Source organism: Dama dama, chromosome 19 (genome assembly GCF_033118175.1).
Source record: "Dama dama isolate Ldn47 chromosome 19, ASM3311817v1, whole genome shotgun sequence".
Lineage (NCBI taxonomy): Eukaryota > Metazoa > Chordata > Mammalia > Artiodactyla > Cervidae > Dama > Dama dama.
In genome coordinates, this window is record NC_083699.1 from 10,791,476 (window position 1) to 10,813,454 (window position 21,979).

General features: G+C 39.4%; 1 long non-coding RNA gene across 1 annotated transcript in view; it reads right to left on the minus strand.

Moving 5' to 3' along the window:
• The window catches only part of LOC133073869 (uncharacterized), a 41,331-nt gene that overhangs the window by 15,065 nt on the left and 4,287 nt on the right, over positions 1-21,979 (minus strand). The window contains exons 2-3 of the long non-coding RNA XR_009697057.1: positions 5,079-5,300; positions 2,960-3,209 (exon numbers count right to left, since the gene is read on the minus strand). This is a non-coding gene — a long non-coding RNA (uncharacterized LOC133073869). The remainder of the gene's footprint in view (positions 1-2,959; positions 3,210-5,078; positions 5,301-21,979) is intronic.

The window sequence follows — 21,979 nt, forward strand, 5'->3', positions numbered from 1 at the left end:
AGAGCTGATGGAGAGGGCCTTACCCTCAGGGTAGACCCTTCCTGCTACTAAACCCCACCCCTGCCTGGGCCCAGGAAGATACATAGATTGACTTGTCTCCTACCCACATTACTATGGTGGTTACTCATCACTGTGAAACATGTTTTTGCCTCATCCTGTTCTCAATAGCAATCACTCTTCTTTTCCTTACTTGCCTTGGCCTTTTATATTTAGTTATAAAACTAACCTCCAAAGTAACCCATTAGATTTTCTCTTTATCCTCTTCCCTTTCTTTTATAAATATTTTCTAACAGATAGGTATGGGACTTATGAAACTTTGATTACAAATCACAGAAAACTTGAATCAAGTTAATATAAACAACATGGGGGTTTAATGGTTTATATTGTTAAATGGTGCAGAGACAGAGCTTCAGGCCAAGCTTGATCCAGCAGTAAAATGGTGACATCTGGGACCTAGTTTAATTCAGTTTCTCTATTCTGCCCTCCATAGTATTAGCTTTATTTCAAGGCTGATCCCCATTATGACCCTAATATGACTGCCAATTACTTCAGTGTTCTTGTCCACCAGGAAAAACAGAATGATTTTTTTCCCCAGAAAATGCCTCAAGATACACTCTGACTGGATGAGCTTAGATCACATGCCCTCTTTGAATAAATCTCTGTGGCTGGGGGACAGAATGCATTGAATAGTTTAACCTGACTCACATACTCTATTCCTGGGACTGGAAGATTAAGTTTTTCCAGAGCCTCATGAATCCCCAGATGTTTTCTGGGCTGCTAAGGAAGTAAATAGGGAGAAATGGACCTGAGGAGGCCACTAACCAAAGACCACTGCAACAGGCTGGAAAGAGATACTATCCCTATGTGAAAAGCTGCAGTGGCCAGATGCTTAAAGCTTTTCCATTTGAAAATTAGAACACATGCTGTTTAAACCAAATTTGATGTGTCTAATGTGATACAAATTGACTTTCATCAGTAGGCATGAAGAACAATCATTAACCTTTGAATTTTGTGATTTTTATAAAGCACTGAATTCTATACTTCAGTGCTCTCATGAGGGAAGCTTTTTTGTTTACGCATTTTAGCCATTTCCAACATTCTCTAAATTGAAACAGAGAATGTTTTTTTTTTTTTTTCCTTCTAGTGTAAAATCGAATAAGCAACAGCACACTGTAGGAAGTCAGTCTAGCCACAGCAAATCTGTACTTGTTTTTGTGAGAGAGGATGGGAAGAATGAATATTTGCCCTGTGGCATCAATTTCCTGTTTAATGTTCTCCAAGAGGCATTTGGAAAATGCCCAGCAACACAGATGTACGTAAATACCATACATAACTTGTTTTCATGAGTGGAAAGAGAAGTCTGTAAAATTATGACAAGGCTGATTTACCCTCACTGCCTGGTAGTTGGTGAGTCACTCTACCTTTTACTTCATAATTTGAAAGATGGATCATTCCAGAGTGTGGCATTGGAAGGACAGGCAGTATAGGAATAGCTTTGGCTTCTTAGCCCAAGTTCTTATTCATTCAGGGCCACTTAACATTCTGAAGTTTGCATCTGCCTGTGCCTGCTGGAGGTTGCCTTCAGACTGCCTATAAGGGAGGGGGGGGGGAATATATATATATATATATATATAATGACAGTTCTCTAAAGAACAAATAAAATAACCTGTCCCAAACAGGAACCCATCTGTAAGGCCTGCAGACATGAATCTGTTTTCAAACCACAAAAAAACATATGCATATACCACATAGTATCTCTCAAGGTGTGGGCAGATATTTTCTCAGTTCTGTAGTGACAAATTACCCCAGACCGCTTACACACCATTTCTGAACAACTTATTTGAAAGGTCATGGTTGTAAAAGTCTTATTTTTGTTTAAACAACTAACCTCTAGGGCTGCTACATAATTTAAGAACTTGACATAGAAAGGAAGATTCAGACATGAAGAATCCATCTTCTAACTTATCCTTTTGACTCATTTTCTCACACAAGGCAAGGTGAGAAATAATAGTTATGATCTATTTAGCATCTACATAGTTGGGTGCTTAGGAAGACTATGACAGGAATGCCTTTATATATCTCAGTGTTAACTCTTCTTATATCCTACTGTTGGTTCAAATCTCCACATCTTAGAAATGAGGAAACTAGGACTTACAGAAGATAAATTATAGCCCAAGGTCACCTGAATAACTAGTGGAGTCAGTAGTCAAGCCCAGGTCTGTCTGGCCCTGAAGCCCATACTCTATTCTCAAATTTAGAAATTATTAATTTAGGATTCATGGATGGGCTCCAGAAGATTCACAAGAACCTCAAATTAAATTTATAAATAAATATATATACATTATTCCCCCCTGCGGAAAGCATCTAAGACTTTCCTCAGGTTATCAGCTGTATTTTCAAAGCCTGTCATAGTCTTGAATACAGTACGCATGTGATTTAAATGTTTGTTCAATGAACGATATGGGTACATGACACAAAAAAGCATTAGTGCCACTGCTTGCCCCATTATTTGATCTACAGTTTAACAGATTTGAATTTCCAGTACAACTGGCTGTTTGGATACCTAAATTTAGTTGATAATCCATTTGAAACTATTTGATATTTCTATAAAGAGATTAAACATTTTTAGGAGCTATTGTCTAAGGAGATGTTTTTTTCTTAAATAGAGCTGGCTAATGCAAAGGACTGGAAACTATTTAGACCACTATAGAATAGAAATATAATCTGAGCCAAAAAGGCAAGACACATTTTTAATTTTTATCTTTCTTAGCCACAGTCAAAAATAGTAAAAAAAAAAAAAAAAAGAAAGAAAAAGGTAAAGTTAATTTTAATCATGCTTTATTTAAGTCAATATATCCAAATTACTTTCATTTCAACCTGAAAGCAATGTGAAAAATTATTAATAAGATATTTTCCTTTTTTTCATACTAAGTCTTGGAGAGCCAGTGTGTACACTTACTTCAGACTGGCTTCATTTTTCGTGCTCAGTGGCCGCACTGGCTCCTGGTTGCTGTATTTGAGTGGTGCACATGAAGACCCAGGGGTTGAAAGAAGCAGGCATTGTTGATGAAGCATGGAGGAAGGTGGGAAGAGAACGTGGCAGGTTTGGACATGTGGAAAGACACTTCCATAAATACAGCAACTTTAGGTTAGGTTGCCAGCTCATGTTGCCAAAATTGTAGCTTTGCAGGTGATTACTAAGACAGGTTCTAGAAAACAAAACAGTGCAAAATCCATCATTTCAACAGAAGTCTTTTCCTAGTCCCGCAGTCACCTTTTTTCTTGGTAACAACATGTTACCAGGGTACATGTACACAGGGTACACATTTAGGGAAGATGTGATGCAGAGTGACTCAAGTTATGCCTAGTAATTATAATAATAACTTTGTTCTTTTGACCACACCTAGAGCAAAGGGTCTGTGAGTTTCACAGTACAGAGCTTAGGGTTGTCTCCACGGGCCAGGAGGTACATTCCTCCATTTGACAGACCCAGGAAGGAGGCTGCAGAGCCCTGAGGTCACAGACTGCGAGAACAGCAGAGCCATAAAAGAGCCCAGGAAATTTTGTCCTGCATCCAACCCGAGCTTCATTCGTGTTCTTTTATGTGCTTTTTTGAGGCTGTCCTAAGGCTCTTCCACAGGGTGTGGCCTAAGTCTACTCTTCTATCTGCCTCTCCTAAGGCTGAGATTGAGCTCATTGAAATACCTTTTGCTCCTAGGTGGGCAGTTTGTGATCTCTAAACATATCCAGAAATTCTTTGTTGATATAAAGTATCTTTTAGAGCTACATTTCTTCTTCTAAATTGTTTAGTTACTCAACATGACAAGCATAACATTGTCTTTTTCCATAAAACACTTCGAATCCATTTGGGAGCTTACGGTCTTGTTAGCACAGGAGCCATACCTAGAATTCCCAAGAACTGAGACATTACCTGAATCCATGTTATCCCTGGCATTATGGTTTTTTGTGGCGTTTGGTTTGTTTTGGGGATTTTTGACCAGCTGGGCTGGTAGGATTTTAGTTCCCTGACCAAGATCAAACCTGGGTCTATGGCAGTGAGAGCACCAATACTGCACCACCAGGGAATTCCCTCCCGGGCCTTCTGTTAAAAGCATTTGTTTCAGGCAAGTGGTGGAAGATATTTTAAATTTTAAAGGAAAAAAATACAACCAAACATATGAAGACATATGCCACTTGAGGAATAGAAATACTGTTTACTTGGGAACTTTCCGTTTTAATATCATATGCTCCTGATAAACCATGAAGCATTGGTAAGTTCAGCTTATGGGAACGGAATGAAATCCTACGTCCATACAAGTATCTGCTGGGTGAAATGCAGGTGTCATTGAGCAAACTCCTTCCACCCCCACTTGTCCCCACTTGTCACCAATACCATCACTACCACCAGCACCCCCACCACCGTTACCACCAGCACCACCATACCTCTCCTGACGCTAACCTGCTTCAAGTGACTGGAGAAAAAGAGCCTAGGGAAAGAATGCTTCATGGGGAGTCACCTCTGCACTCAGGGCCATGTGCTCCCTCAAGTTACTGGGTCATGGAGTGGTATGAATTGGAAAGTGCAACATTTCTAAACCAATCCAAACACCAGCTTCTTCCTCTCTAAGGATGGAAAGTCATGTGCTGAAGTAGACATTGACTAGAGTAATAGAAGAGTCTAAGAAAGAAATTAACTAGGAGGGTAAAAATACATGTCAGAGAAGACTGTGGCTGAAAACCCTCGGGGAGTAAAGAGACAGGAAGTTCTCAGGACTCAATTCATAATGGAGAGTGTCTGGGTGTGGAGGAGCGGATGGATAGGGGATGATGCATATTCCCTACAATGCGTACAACCTCAAAATACTGAGGCTGCTTCTACAAAGTGTTTATGAAAACCAGTCTCAGAACTGCAGTCACTACTCACCAGTGACGATTGATGCTGTGCTGGTTAATTTCTAAGTTTGTTTTTGTAGCAAAATAGTGCCTTATTAACCTGGTTTACAAGCAGAAGCCAAAAGGAGGATGCTCTTCAACACGTATGATCTGTTTCTTAATTCTCTGAGCCTCAGTGGCTTTACCTGCAAAATGGGAATGCGTGCATGTGTGCTAAGGCTCTTCAGTCATGTTCGATTCTTTGCGACCTCAGGGACTGTGGCCCTCCAGGCTCCTCTGTCCATGGGGTTCTCCAGGCAAGAATACTGGAGTGTTCCTCCTCCAGGGAATCTTCCTGACTCAGGGATCAAATTTGCATCTCCTGTGTCTCCTGCGTTGGCAGGAGAGTTCTTTACCACTAGCACCACCTGGGAAGCCCAAAATGGGAATAAGGATAAATTAGAAAATGCATAATTTATTACATAGGCTCTTCAACACATATTAGAAATGATCATGATAACATGGACCTTATTTACTAAGAGAATGCTTGCTTTATCTCTATTATCTTTATCTCAAAACATTCCTAGGAAATAGATACTATCACCCCCATTTTATAAACAAGACTCAGCAAGGTTAAAATCACACAGATTACAAAAGATTTCTTCTACTCTACTTTTCACTGTTGGGTGCAACTAGATTTGTTTAATATGTAAACTGTGCAATTTGCAATGGTTTAGACATCAGTGAAAGATGAAAATTATCCAAACCCAAATACAAATACATACAGAAAACGGACCAACTAGGCCATTTTGAAGGAAATGCAGCTTTATTACTTTCAAGTACAAACGGTAACCAGAAAAATGACTAACAAGTACTGGCAGTTAAGACCTAGATTTAGTAAATAGATAAAAATAATTAGCATATCCAAGAAGGTCAGGTCTTGCCTATACTTTGAATAGAATAAATAAAAGAAATCTCAAGTGCTGCAAGACAAATTACTTTCTTTGGTAAGTAAATGCTTCCTTTCAAATATTATTTATACTATTCATTTACTTATTAAGCCACGTCTTCATAGATGGTATACAGTGAAGTCGCTCAGTCATGTCCAACTCTTTGCGACCCCATGGACTGTAGCCTACCAGGCTCCTCCCTCCATGGGATTCTCCAGGCAAGAGTACTGGAGTGGGTTGCCATTTCCTTCTCCAGGGGATCTTCCCAACTCAGGGATTGAACTGGGGTCTCCCACATTCCAGGCAGACACTTTAACCTCTGAGTCACCAGGGAAGCCCAGATAGTATAAAAGTACACACCAACTCAGTCCCTGTGTACATGATAGAGCTTAAAATTGTCCAAATTAACTGCTGACATTTTTAATTAGCTTAACTTTTTTTGTCTTTTAATTCTTTAGAATATAGTGTTCCAAATAAATATAAATTTGTAAAATATTTTTCAAACATTACAATTATTCAAACTTCATAAAAAAGACTTATTCTGGTATTAATATGAATGGCACAGTATCAACTATGTCTTTTGTTACTGTAGACATTTTTGAGTAAAGCAGTCTTTTCTCAAATGAAATATTTATGTCATTTATGAGTACTCTTTATATTAATAGTAGGAAATAGAAAAAATTGAGAAGACAGTGTTCAGACTCTAGTCTTTGACAACGTTGGCACCAAATCTGCCCTCAGTAATAGATTCAACACTTCTATTTACTTCAGTGTACCATATATGGCCCAACCTGGGTGTGGACTCTAATATCGATTGCTGTTAATCCATGGAAAATATGTGTTCCCCTTAAAAGTTAATGAATTGTTGCAAAAAGAATAAAGGGATTTATTAAATATGGTGGTCTTGAACTATGCCAAATATTTTGTGGTTTTGTGGGAATACAGCAAAGGTAATAATTGGTATTATAACAAATGAGGGTCTCGGCAAGTCCCAGCTGTTGAACACATGATTGTTACTTGGGAGGGCAAATAGCAATATTTTTTTCCTCTCTTGAGTACAGTCTGCTCTTGATACACCCGCAGATCTGTTAGTGGGAGTCATGTACAGACAAAGGAGACTGAGAGACATTTCTTTCCTCCTGCCTACATGAAATTTCATCTGGTTGATGTCTGTCCAGAGTTAAATTTTCCATATCATATAAACTCTGTGTTAGTATTTTAACTGCATTTGATATGATGTCTTTCTTTGTAAAAGCCAAAGAAACAGTTGTAATAAAGTTTATATTAGGTAGTATTTGGTTTTTACTGCATATTTGTATATATAACTAAATTTAACATTCAACAAACAACTTTTAAGCATCTGCTTTATCTGAGCACTATAATCTGCATAAGCAAAGAAAAAGAACCGGGCACTATCCTTCCAGAACTTCAAGTCTTGGTAGAGAGATAAGATACATTTATTTAGAATTATAGATATATAGAGTTAGAAGGGATCTCAGAGTTGATACAGTCTTGGGGTTATACATTCAAACTCTTAACAGAGAGTTAGCATAAACAAGTGAAGTGAAGTACCAGGTAACTAGGGCACCATGTCCCATCAGAGAGTTTCTGCCCTGTGTTAAGGGACAGTCACTTTCCTTCTCAGTGGATTTGCTGCCATGCAGAAATGTAGGCTTCTTATTGCCCCATCTGTTGATTTCTTTTTCTTCTTTTTTTTCTGGAGAGGGTAGAATTCCAAGTTCTCCAAAAATTTCCCAATTTTTAACATTGCCAACTAATTTGAATTTTCCTCAGACCAGATGAAACACATGTGTGTGTCTCATTCGACCTGTGGGCTGCCATTTTGCAACCTCTGTTCTAGACTAACTCTTCCATTTTATAGATGTGGGAAGTGGCATTTTCAAAGCCTGAAATTGTTCTCTAGGACTCCCAGTCCAAAGCTTCCATCACTTAACTACACCTTCTTTCAACAGGAAAACAATTTTAGATGACTTCAAAAAGCGCGTGCGCACACACACACACACACAATTGCAGTTACAAAGCAACACATTGATTTTTTTTTCTCCCAATTATTTTTATTAGTTGGAGGCTGATTTTTTTTTTTTTTTAAAGCACAAGATGATATGAAAACCATGGGGAGAATTTATGGGAGAGAAGCAACAGAATGCTCATGGCAGGAAGAATTTGAGAAGGGTTTTTGCAAGCGGCATTTGTGCTAGATCTTGAAGGAAGTGATGAACACATATTCATAAGAAGGAACAATAGCGGAATTCAGTAGAGGGGAACAGAATTAAGAAAATTCATGATTAAGAATTTGTAAATGGACAGGCAAGACAACACAGAGAATGGCTTGATTTAATTAGGGGGTAAAAATCATGTCACTATCATTCATTCAAGAAATATTTCTTGAGCTGCAACTGTGTGCTAGGCACTGTTCTAGGCCCTGTAGACACTGCAGTAAACAAGAGCGCCAAGGTCCTGGTTTTTTGTGGGCTGGTTTTTCCAGTGGCACAGACAGGTAATAAACAAGTGAAAAATAATATAAAGTATGATGAATAAAATAAAGCTAAACAATGTGACAGTATCAGCAGAGAATGCACATTAGATGGGGTGATCAGGGAAGACTTCTCTGAGGAATCAGCAGTTGCTGACTGAGTCCCAAATGATGAGAAAAAGCCAGTCATACAGTGATCTGGGCAGAGAACTTTCACACCAGAGGGAAAAGCTAGTGCAAAGGGCTTTGGGCAAGAAGGAACAGAAAGAAGCAAGTGAACTGTGGCAAGCGCAGCAGGAAAGAAGGTCAGAAAGATAGGCAGACACTTTATTAGGTGTTGTTAAGGAGTCTGGAGTGAAATGAGGTTTCCCATAGAGAAGCAGCATAATTTGATTATAAATTCTCAGTTTTCAACAAGAAAGTAGCATAATTTGATAAGAAAAGGAGGTAGATAATGGAACTCTTAAATGGAAGCTGTTAAAATGCAGTTAATTTTAGGGAATTGCTGTAGATTCCAGCGGGCAGAACAAGGATGAAGATGGTGGCTGAGAGTCTGTTCTGCCTCCTGACTGCAAACTGGGTTGGGGTCAGGGGTCTGGGTAGAGACTGTTGAAAAATCCAGGCATAAGGAGGATTAGGATTCGGTCAGGAGTGGTGGAAATGAAGGGGAGGAAGCAGTTACCATGAACTCTAAACAGAACAAATTGAGACAAATCAGAACAACCAGATGAGAAAAACTGTGAGGAACTCTCAAGTGTCAGAGTTGGAAGTGGCCTTGGTGATTAAGAGGGGAGAGAATTCTATCAAGATACTAACTCTTAGGGGATCATGAGACGTCTATTATAAACAACAAAACATATAAAATTAAAGAGGTGACAGAGCAGGGCAGGAGAGAGGTTTGGAACTACTCTTCGTGTCAATAGAAATTGAGACTAACAGAGAAGCAGAGCTCCCAGGAGGTCATGTAAAGAAGAGAAACATTTAAAAAACCTCAATCCTGATTTTACCCATAGCAAGGTTGAGAATACAGTGTAACTAGGCATTTGTTCTTCTTCTTCTTTTTTAATTGATCTGCTCAACCAAGGACAAAAGCACAAAGCCCATCTGTCAACTAGGGTTTGGGGAAAAAATAGTGTGCTAGAAACATGTAGCTATTCTATAGCAATGTATTAATAATAAACATTAATATGTTTTACTATAAAAAAGTGTTATTTGAAGCAAAATTTAAAGGAATGTTCAAGGCTATAGTTTTTCCAGTAGTCATGTATGGATGTGAGAGTTGGACTATAAGGAAGGCTGAGTGCCAAAGAATTGAGGCTTTTGAACTGTGGTGTTGGAGAAGACTCTTGAGAGTCCCTTGGACTGCAAGGAGATCCAACCAGTCCATCCTAAAGGAGATCAGTCCTGGGGGTTCATTGGAAGGACTGATGTTGAAGCTGAAACTCCAGTACTTTGGCCACCTGATAAGAAGAGTTGACTCATTGGAAAAGACCCTGATGCTGGGAAAGATTGAGGGCAGGAGGAGAAGGGGATGACAGAGGATGAGATGGTTGGATGGCATCACTGACTCGATGGACATGGGTTTAGGTGGACTCCGGGAGTTGGTGATGGACAGGGAGGCCTGGTGTGCTGCAGTCCATGGGGTTGCAAAGAGTCGGACACAATTGAGCGACTGAACTGAATTGAACTGAAAACAGACTCAGATGCCTTCTCTCTCATTTTCACTTACTATTGATGATTGGGCTTCCCCCATAGCTCAGTCAGTAAATCGTCTGCCTGCAATGCAGGAGACCCAAGTTCAATTCCTAAGTCAGGAAGATCCCCTGGAAAAGGAAATGGCAACCCACTCCACTATTCTTGCCTGGAGAATTCCATGGACAGAGGAGCCTGGCAGGCTACAGTCCATGGGGTCGCAAGAGTCGGACACAGCTTGGCAACTAAACCACCACCACATTGATGATTACTTAATAATTGAATGTAAACCTGAGTGTTTTCCTAGAATCTTCAGCCTCTCTATACAGTCTGGGAAGGTTGATAGTCTTGAAATGGAAAGCTCTGAGTTTGAAAACAAAACAAAATCTTAGGCAGACTTTTAAACCAGCTCTTTACTCTTAACATAGCAAAGCACTAATTTTATATTTTAAGAAAAAACTTAAAAAAAATTTATACCCACAAATATTTATCAGTGCCTATGTACAAAAATGAAGAAGATGTGGTCCCTGCTCTAGTGGAGTTTACAATTTTATCAACAACAAAAAAACTTGGTAAGATCTTTATAGTAGACAAATAACTTTTAGCAGAGCAGAGAGAGTTAAAGAATAAGCAGTTGATTGTTTTCTAGGAAGACACATGGCTATTGTCAGTTCCCTTTAAGAAGAATCAAGTTCATAATACGAGTACAGAGGAAAAGATCAAGTACCCATTTTCCCTTTCAAAATGCCAAATTGTGCCTGCCTCAGAAAAATTCTCATAAATTTTGCTTGGCCAGGGAGGAAAATTCTAGAAGATTTTCTTCAATTATTTTTAACAATGCATTCAAATTTCATTGTTTTGATTTTGAGGAAAATCACTAGTGCTTTTGTAGCCATTAACATGTTCTTCAATGCTTGTCATGAAGAATTCAAACAGTGCACATAGTACAAAAAAGAACATGAAAAAAAACACTCCACTTTCCACTACTTCATAATGACTTCATCAAGACTATGAGTAGAAAAACATTATGTGGGTGCTTATACACAGATAGAAAGATCAATTAGAAGGGTAAAAAGGAGGAGGGAGATAGAGAGATAAAACACTTTTATATAAATTAGGTTCTGTGTTGCTATTTTCAATAAAATATATTACATTTAATTGTATCTGAATTTCAACTGGGAGAAAAGGAAAATAAAAAAGCAAAAATAGAAGAGAAAAAAAGGTGGAATAAAGTGTGAGAAAACACCACCAACCACTGGCCTCTGGCCTCTAGTGCCATGTCACTCTATACTGGGTGTACTAATCTGTGACTTAGTAGAGATTTATAAGCTCTATTTATGTTAAGGTCCACGTTTAACACTTTACTTTCATGTATTACCCTTAACTTTTCGTGTTTAATCCAATTTGGTTATAACATATGAGATAGCTTTCTATCATGAGAACATATTTTTCTATTGATATACTCTGAAATCTAACAAAGATATGTAGAATAGGAGGTCTTCTACATTGGTTTTGATATGTGTGGATTTCAGCTAGTACACGTTAATTAATAATACTAGGCCCTCAAAACACAGTTCAAACCTTACTCGGCATGCTCTATGGTATATTAACTGTGAGTAAGTGCATAAAGTACAAACTTTGTTCCTAACACTTCAGCGCACAAATCACTATGTAAATACCAGATGTACATCACGATCCATGACTAATCACGTCACTTCCTCCAAAGCCTGTATGGTCACCTTGCATCTGTTGTTCCGTTCACCCAGATTTGTTTGTTATCACACAGATAGCGAAGTGTGCAGTTGGCCTGCTTCCTTGTCTCCCAGAGATAAACCCCTGTGACATTTTACAGAAATGGTTAATCAAAAGAGGGAATTGATCAACAACAAGGAAAGTGCAGCCAAGTACAGAAAGAGATAGTGCTGGAAGTAAAATCTGAATCCGGTGTGAATGGAGTTACAGGAGAAGTCCCAGACTGTGGAGACGCTGGCGCTGCGGCAGGGTCAGCCCTTCTCCATGCCCAGCCAGAGGCACCTAGTGAACAAACTAATGACATTCAAGAGGAAAGTGCTTGTGATGAAAAGGGTGACGACGTCCCAGAGGAAGTGAATCCAGGAAAAGACGTCACATTCAAGAAGCTCTGGAGACATTTCACAACAGCGAACATGCAAGGGATAAAATGTTGGAAGCTGATCCGAACTTAGAAAGAAACGACAATTTTGCCAAAGCATAGAAAAGATTTATAGCAAGGTATATGATAAGACTATAAGTACAGTTGAAACTACTCTTGATGTGGTTTTCACAAAGAAATAAAATACTTTAATTCTCAATATTTCTAATGCTTTATAGTTTACAGACTGTCAGCATTTACTACTTTTTTCTTTTTCCTATACATTTAAGAGGAGACTTAAGAGGATTTTTAATGTTTTCAGAGAAAATTTTAAAGGTCTTGGAATAATCATAATATTTTCGACTGATTAGGAAGATCATTTGGCACAGCTTCAGCTTGCATAGTCATTTTACGTCCTAGACTAGAAGCAAGGTGAGACCTGTCTGTACTTAATTATCTTGTGCAAATTACTACTTAAATATAATCTGTCCCCATTTTCTGTATCTTGACTTCTCAACTGAATTGGAAACTGCTTAATTGCAGATATAAGGCAAACCCTCTTACTTCTACATTGCCTATTCCACCTAGCATAGCACGGACTATTTGGTAACTGCTTAAATAGCACTTGTTGGTTTACTAAATAGCTACTCTTAGGGTGAATGAGTGATAGGGATTTTATAAAATGTAAAGCCATAATAATAAATATTATTCCTTTCATGAGAGTGTAAGATTTACCCATTTTCCACTGTTAGAATAACCAAGTATGGCTCCCAAGATTGTATGCTCCTAGCTCACAGGTACAGTATTCTTTTAAATGATGGTCTGTGGATTTGCTTTGTACATGATCTGTATAAAATCCCACCGGTAGCCCTGATATCTATCCCTAGCACCTAGAACAATGCCTACCTTACCAAAGGTGCATGATAAACATTTATCGTATGAATGTAATTAGTAATAATCACTAGGACTGTGCATTGCACAGTACTTTGTGCCATATGTTTTATATATATTATCTTACATTATCTTTACCAATCCTATGGTCACCATTTTATAGATGAAAAAAACTTGGCTCAGAGAGATTATGTGACTCACCCAGCAAGGGTCTACTAGAGTTGGAATGCAAATATAGGGCTGTTTGATACTAATTCCACTACACTGATAATATAGTAACATTAGTGACATCAAATGATGTGAAAATGGATTAGAGAGAAAGAGATGATGAAATTTAAAATCTCTTCAAATTCATTTCCTTTTATCCCAGGCCTATTTTGACAAGGGGAGAACTTATCATTAAATTTATTTTTGCACAATTTTCCATTTATAATTTCCCTTGTGACATTCCTTTTCTAAAAACCAATTTCTAAAAAGAAACACAAACATTTCCTACAATATTAGCTTAAAGCAGTAATGATTATTTAGAACAGTCTCTATGTCAGTTTATGAAGCTCTCACAGTATGTGTGTGTCTGTGTCTATGTCTGTAACACCTTATATATTTTCAAACATGAACAAAAGTTCATGTTTTAAAAAATCATTTCAGACTTCGCTGGTGGTCCAGTGACTAAGATTCTGAGGTTCCAACGCAGGTGGCCTGGGTTCAATCCCTGGAATTCCTGCCTAGCAAACTAGATCCCACATGCTAAATTCTGCATCCTGCAACTAAAAAAAGAAAGATGCTGCAATGAAGACTGAAGACTGTGTGCTGTAACTAAGACTGGTGCAGCCAAATAAATTAAAAAAAAAAAAATTTTTTTTTAATCACTTCGTTTTCTGCTTTGATACTTCCCTACACAAACACTTTATAGGTACTTCATGGCTAATAAACTAGCAATTGCCAGAGAAGATGCATCACTGTAGCAGCACACACTACATAAATTTCTATTAATTTGTCATTCTAGTAGTGGCACCTCAGATCAACCACAGCAGACTCTTCATGGGAAGGGTCAGGAGGCACATGAAACCTGAAGAGGCCACCATGGGCCATCAGAAACTGTGATAGACCTGGGCAAACCCACTATTAGTGGAAGGTTGTTATCACTGTCAACCCAGCAAATGCCCCTGCTTCAAACTTGAGTTAGTCTGAATTCACTGTTGAACAGAATATGGCTTACCATCTAATGTCTCTCCATCCCGTCTCTGTGTTTCTCTCTCTCTTTTTCCTGCTCTCTCTCCCTGATGGTATCCCCCTGCTGCTCCATCCCTTTTCTCTCCCTAGGATTCTTTGCTAAGACTGCTTTTTAAAATTAAGCTTTTGTTCTTTGGTATTTTTTCTACTTTTAGACTTCTTACTGTGTGCCTTACAATGCTCTTTCCTGGCCATTTACTTTGCCCTCCTTCAAATCTTCACAGTTGTCTTCTTCTCTCTTTAAACTAGATCTGTTGCCTGAGCATTTAGTAAATGCTCTATTAGGGTAGTAGCTTGTGCTCAGGATCAGAAACAGTTCTATCAGTGGTGGTCAGTTAGTGGGACATATCTCACTCTCCTTGGGACTTAAACTATATCCCCTCTGTAGAGATTCATTTATGGGGCATGACTACGTGCTAAGCCTATAGATATGATAGTAAACAGAACAAATAATTTCCTACCTTCACTGAGCTTTCATTTTAGTGGGGATGACACTGAACAAAACATCAACTCAAAAAAAAAACACAAAAAACAAAACATCAGCTCAGTTCAGTTCAATCACTCAGTCGTATTCATCTCTTTGTAACCCCATGGACTGCAGCACGCCCAGGCCTCCCTGTCCATCACCAACTCCAGGATAAGCAATATAAATTTTGGTAGGTAAGTGCAATCATAGAGGAGGAAAAACTTCCTCTACTCTCTTGTGATCTGTAGCTTGGACCTGTCTGATAAATGACAGATTAAACAGCAGAAAAGCATACACATTTTATCTGGTGTTCATATTTTTATATGGTATGAGGGCTTCATTGGAAAGAGGTAAAACCCTAACGAAGCAGTTAGACATGGGGGCTTATATACCATTTTAACAAAGAGTGATAAATTGTGGAAAAGTAACTAGAAAAGGAAAGGGTTTAGGTTTCTAGAGGTAGTAAATTGTGAAAATGTGACTAGGAAATATATGAGAGGACCTAATGGAAGGGAAAGGTTATTATAATAAGATTGATTTGTGCAGATTTATCTTTGTATCAATTCATCTCCATATAAGAACGTTTTGTTCTTTCTGATACCAGGGTGGCATCTTTTTCACTGGAAATTTATGCCATGATTTTGGGTAGAAAGGGTGAAGAGCAGAGAGCCCTTGCTGCATCTGCTGTTTCTCAATTGTCTTCAGCTCAAAATAATAAATATTCCAAAGCAGTGTGTTTGGAGGTGCATGTTCTGAATCTCTGTGAAGGTAATAACTGGGTACTGTGATGGGGTAGAGATGCATTGCTTCAGATAGGGTGGTTACAGAAGGTTTTTCTTAGGAATTGACATTTGCTCTGAGAACTGAAAGCTGATATCTTGGATAGTAAAGTGAAGATCCCAAGAAAGAAGTTTGCAGATAGAGGGGATAGCATTGCTGCCCTGAGGAGATGAGGTCACGGAATCACCAGGGGCTGGGTCCTGTGAGGCCTTTCGGAGCTATGGGAAGGAACTTGGATTCTATTTTGAATGCCATGGGGGACCTCTGGACGATTTACACTTGAGAGTGACACAAGCCAGTGTACTTAAAAGCTTACACAGAATATGTGCGGAAAGCAGATTTTAGGAGGTGGGATGGTGAAAACAGGAAGTCTGTCTGGGAGGTGAATGCAGTAATCCAGGCAAGAGATGGTGATGGCTTGGACAAGATAGTAGCAGTAGCAATGGAAAAGTATATAGATTTAGAATATGTTTTGGAAGTAGAACTACCCAGGATATGCTGATGAGGTAGTCAGATATGGGAAAGGGAGGAATGAAAAATGACACTTGAGATTTTGGCTTGACCACTACTATGGTGTGTTTACTGAGATAGGAAGGACCAGGGAAGGAAGTGTTTGTGGAAGAGGAATGAAGAATTCTGTTTGTACATGTTCAGTGTGAGTGGCATATTAGATATCCCAGGGGAGCTGTGTAGAGCTTGGAGTTCAGAAGAGGTCACCATCTCTTGCCATTAAGTTTGGAAGAAATTTTACCTAGCAAATAGTTTAAGAGAAATAGCAATACATCTATACTGAAGTTAGAATTATCAATATATCTTCATTTATTAATGTTTGAGTCAATTGCCTCATTTTGGAAAGCAAATGACTGGTGACAACAGGTTAATGCAAGATTTGGGCACTTTTGACATTTGCTGTTAAATCAGTTAGATAGTATTTTTCAGAGCAGGATTCTTAAAGTATGCATCTAGGAATGTTCCAAACAATTTCCCAGTAGATTCTGATGTTTGACTAGATTTAAAACCCAACTCCATCATTTACTAACCTTATGATCATGGCAAGTTATTAAAGTTTCCATAGCCCTGTTTTCTTGTGTGGAAATGGAGATAATATTGACCTCAGAGGGTAGATTTCATTAATGGCCTCTTTAGTCTTATGTGGACATTATGCAAAGGGAAATAAGAGATCAGTGAAAGTTATATTTGTCTATGTCTCCCAAAGCTGACCTAGATCCAAGCTGGATAGGCTCAAGAGATGCTAGCTCTTGGGTGCTCAATACAACACTATAAGAAAGCCTGAGCCCTACCCATCACCTCCTGCACTTTGAGATGCATGAAGATAGTAAGGCCTGCTGGCAACCTGGAGTGGATGATCATTTAATAAACTCAGAGGAGGGTGTGGCATTGATCCAAGTGTTAGCCTGGGGCTATTAAGAGAAAAAGACACATGCTTGTTATTCAGAATGATTCTACTAAGGCAGTGGTTCTCAAGCTTAAGTGTGCATCAAATCCCTGGAGGGCTTGTTAAAGCACAGATCACTGAGCCCCACTCCCAGAAGCTTAAATTCAGTAGGTGTCGGATGAGGCCCAAGAATTTGCATTCCAACAAGTTTCCAGGTGATGCTGATGCTCTGAGAACCATACAGCCCTCCTGCATTCCAGAGAGCGAGGCTGTATGTATGACTGTGACCTCATACTCTGTACATGGTACAGGCAGGAGTTATCTATCTTGGCAACAATGTTGACAACATGCATAAAACTATTGTTATAGATTCCAAGCTTGGTCTGCTTGCCGCATGACAGGCCAATTAACCTAAGGACTAGGTGTTGAGGCATCCTAAAAGATGATGCTGTAAAAGTGCTGCACTCAATATGCTAGCAAATTTGGAAAACTCAGCAGTGGCCATGGGACTGGAAAATGTCAGTTTTCATTCCAATCCCAAAGAAAGGCAATGCCAAAGAATGTCCAAACTACCGTACAATTGCACTCATCTAACATGCTAGCAAAGAAGTGCTCAAAATTCTCAAAGTTAGGTTTAAACACTATGTGAACTGAGAACTTCCAGATGTTCAAGCTGGATTTACAAAAGGCAGAGGAACCAGAGATCAAACTGCCAAAGCAAGAGAATTCCAGAAAGACTTCTGCTTTATTGACTATGCTAAAACCTTTGACTGTGTGGATCACAATAAACTGTGGAAAATTCTTCAAGAGATGAGAATACCTGACCACCTGACCTGCCTCCTGAGAAATGTGTATGCAGGTCAGGAAGCAACAGTTAGAAATCAGACATGGAACAATGGACTGGTTCCAAATTGGTAAAGGAGTACGTCAAGGCTGCATACTGTCACTTTGCTTATTTAACTTATATGCAGAGTACATCATGAGAAATGCTGGGCTGGATGAAGCACAAGCTGGAATCAAGATTGCCAGGAGAAATATCAATAACCTCAGATATGCAGACAACACCACCTTTATGGCAGAAAGCAAAGAGGAACTAAAGAGCCTCTTGATGAAAGTGAAAGAGGAGAGTGGAAAAGCTGGGTTAAAATTCAACATTCAAAACACTAAGAGCATGGCATCTGGTCCCATCACTTCATGGCAAATAGACGGGCAAGCAATGGAAACAGTGACAGACTTTATTTTGGGGGGCTCCAAAATCACTGCAGATGGTAACTGCAGCCATGAAATTAAAAGATGCTTTCTCCTTGGAAGAAAAACTATGACAAATCTAGACAACATATTAAAAAGCAGAGACATTCCTTTGCCAACAAAGTCCATCTAGCTGTGGTTTTTCAAGTAGTCATATATGGATGTGAGAGTTGGACTATAAAGAAAGCTGAGCGCAGAAGAATTGATGCTTTTGAACTGTGGTGTTGGAGAAGACTCTTGAGAGTTCCTTGGACTGCAAGGAGACCCAACCAGTCCATCCTAAAGGAAATCTGTCCTAAATATTCATTGGAAGGACTGATGCTGAAGCTGAAACTCCAATACTTTGGCCACCTGATGCGAAGAACTGACTCATTTGAAAAGACCCTGATGCTGGGAAAGATTGAAGGTAGGAGGAGAAGGGGATGACAGAGGATGAGATTGTTGGATGGCCTCACTGACTCGATGAACAAGAGTTTGAGCAAGCTCTGGGAGTTGGTGATGGACAGGGAAGCTTGGCGTGCTGCAAACCTTGGGGTCACAAAGAGTTGGACATGACTGAGCGACTGAACTGACTGACTGAAGTGCTGAGCCAAGGAATACAACTTTATTTGGAGAGCTGGCTGACCAAGAAGATGGCAGATTAATGTCTCAAAATAACCAGCTTGTGAGATCTAGACACCAGGTTCTTTTATAGGACAGAGAAAGGGGCAGAGTTTAAAGACTGTTATCTTGCAAATATTTCCTGGAATGGCCAACTTCAGAGAGGGAATGTTTTAATCTCTGCAGGAAGAGGGACATGATTTCCTGAGGCAGGTCATGATGTATGATTACAATAACAAAAGCAATGAAAAACAAAGGTTAAAGTCAAAGAAACCGATCCATCATGGAGTCAGAATTGGCTCTTCCCTGCAACACAATGATGACTGCATAAATAATCATCAATGTGTGGGAAAAACCTATCTCTAAATACAACTTCTCTCAGCTCCAGAGAGAAAATTAGAATCCTGGCTTCCAAGATCAATTGGATCTGAAACCCATAAGAAATGAAGAATATAGGAAAGTAAGAAACTGCCCTAAAATGCACCTCCCCGTGAGCTGTACACCAATCCAGGGCCTGGGACCTGCAACCTCCATGGTTTGTATCTAACCATAGGAAGTGGGCCCAAGGAGTGCGCTGAACCTGACTTACCACAGCTCCCATTTTTTCTCTGAAATGGCCCTTCTTCATAGAGATTTTTGTGGAATACATTAAGAATTTCATCTGGGGCTTTCAATCATACCACAGGCAGCCAAACTTGGCCCAGAGGAAAGAAAAGGCTTGGAGTTTCACTTAGTCCTATCCCTCAAATCTATTTCATTTCTACTCTGTAGACAAGTAAGCATAAGTTACTTTTGTTATTTAGTATGTTCTGAATTTTATGTCCTTTTTCTCTCCTCCTATCTCCTGAAGGAAAGTCACTGTGCAGGTTTGTTCCATTTGATTCCTCTGATCCTGGATCTGATCGCTTACTCCTTGGAAGAAAAGTTATGACCAACCTAGACAACATATTAAAAAGCTGAGACATTACTTTGCCAACAAAGGTCCACCTAGTCAAAGCCATGGTTTTTCCAGTACTCATGTATGGATGTGAGAGTTGGACTATAAAGAAAGCTGAATGCAGAAGAATTGATGCTTTTGAACTGTGGTGTTGGAGAAGACTCTTGAGAGTCCCTTGGACTGCAAGGAGATCCAACCAGTCCATACTAAAGGAAATCTGTCCTAAATATTCATTGGAAGGACTGATGCTGAAGCTGAAGCTCCAATACTTTGACCACCTGATGTGACGAACTGACTCATTGGAAAAGACCCTGATGCTGGGAAAGATTGAAGGTGGGAGGATAAGGGGATGACAGAGGATGAGATTGTTGGATGGCATCACTGACTCAATGGACATGAATTTGAGTAAACTCTGGGAGTTGGTGATGGATAGGGAAGCCTGGCATGCTGCGATCCATGGGGTCACAGAGAGTTGGACACACCTGAGCGACTGAACTGAACTGAACTGAACTGATCCTGGATCTTCCTGGCAGAGACTATATTGTTCTCATTGGAGGTTTCCTAAATCTCCTGTCTCATTGTGCCACAATCTCCTTGACTTGTATTACCCCTCCCACACATCCCGACTTCTACTCTCTCTGCCTTCTAGAATGAATGTCTCTTCAATTAGGTCAAGCTACATTATGCTGCAATACCATGAATTCCCAATATTTTACTGGTTTACAACAACAAAAGTTGTTTTTTGACTTAATTTCTCATTCACGTTCTATTCTATGTCACTTTAATTTTGGGACTTGGACTGAAGGAGTGATCACTACCCTGCGACATACTGGTCATTTTAGAGCCGAGAGAAAACAATGGCAGAACTATGAGATCGCTTTTAAAAGTCACGTGTCTTTTAATTCCAATTGGAAATAAAAGCAAAACTAAACAAATGGGACCTAATGAAACTTAAAAGCTTTTGCACTACAAAGGAAACTATAAGTAAGGTGAAAAGACAGCCCTCAGATTGGGAGAAAATAATAGCAAATGAAGAAACAGACAAAGGATTAATCTCAAAAATATACAAGCAACTCCTGAAGCTCAATTCCAGAAAAATAAATGACCCAATCAAAAAAATGGGCCAAAGAACTAAACAGACATTTCTCCAAAGAAGACATACAGATGGCTAACAAACAGATGAAAAGATGCTCAACATCACTCATTATTAGAGAAATGCAAATCAAAACCACAATGAGGTACCATTACACGCCAGTCAGGATGGCTGCTATCCAAAAGTCTACAAGCAATAAATGCTGGAGAGGGTGTGGAGAAAAGGGAACCCTCTTACACTGTTGGTGGGAATGCAAACTAGTACAGCCACTATGGAAAACAGTGTGGAGATTTCTTAAAAAACTGGAAATAGAACTGCCATATGACCCAGCAATCCCACTTCTGGGCATACACACTGAGGAAACCAGATCTGAAAGAGACACGTGCACCCCAATGTTCATCACAGCACTGTTTATAATAGCCAGGACATGGAAGCAACCTAGATGCCCATCAGCAGATGAATGGATAAGGAAGCTGTGGTACATATACACCATGGAATATTACTCAGCCGTTAAAAAGAATTCATTTGAACCAGTCCTAATGAGATGGATGAAACTGGAGCCCCTTATACAGAGTGAAGTAAGCCAGAAAGATAAAGAACATTACAGCATACTAACACATATATATGGAATTTAGAAAGATGGTAACGATAACCCTATATGCAAAACAGAAAAAGAGACACAGAAATACAAAACAGACTTTTGAACTCTGTGGGAGAATGTGAGGGTGGGATATTTCGAAAGAACAGCATGTATAGTATCTATGGTGAAACAGATCACCAGCCCAGGTGGGATGCATGTGACAAGTGCTCGGGCCTGGTGCACTGGGAAGACCCAGAGGAATCGGGTGGAGAGGGAGGTGGGAGGGGGGATCGGGATGGGGAATACGTGTAAATCTATGGCTGATTCATATCAATGTATGACAAAACCCACTGAAATGTTGTGAAGTAATTAGCCTCCAACTAAAAAAAAAAAAATAAAAAAAAAGTCACGTGCCCCTTCTGCTCACATTTCCTTAGTCAAAGCAAGTCAGAAAGCCAAGCCTAATACTGGTGTGTGGAAAATATAATCCGCTCTTAGTATAATTCCTTCTATAATAAAATCTTTCCCTTTTGGGAGGGGCTGGCAGGGTGGAGCTAGACCTGTGTTTGTTTTTGCAAACTGATACAGATTAAATTCTAACTTTATGGACATGTAGGAGATCCAAGTTAGCACTGAT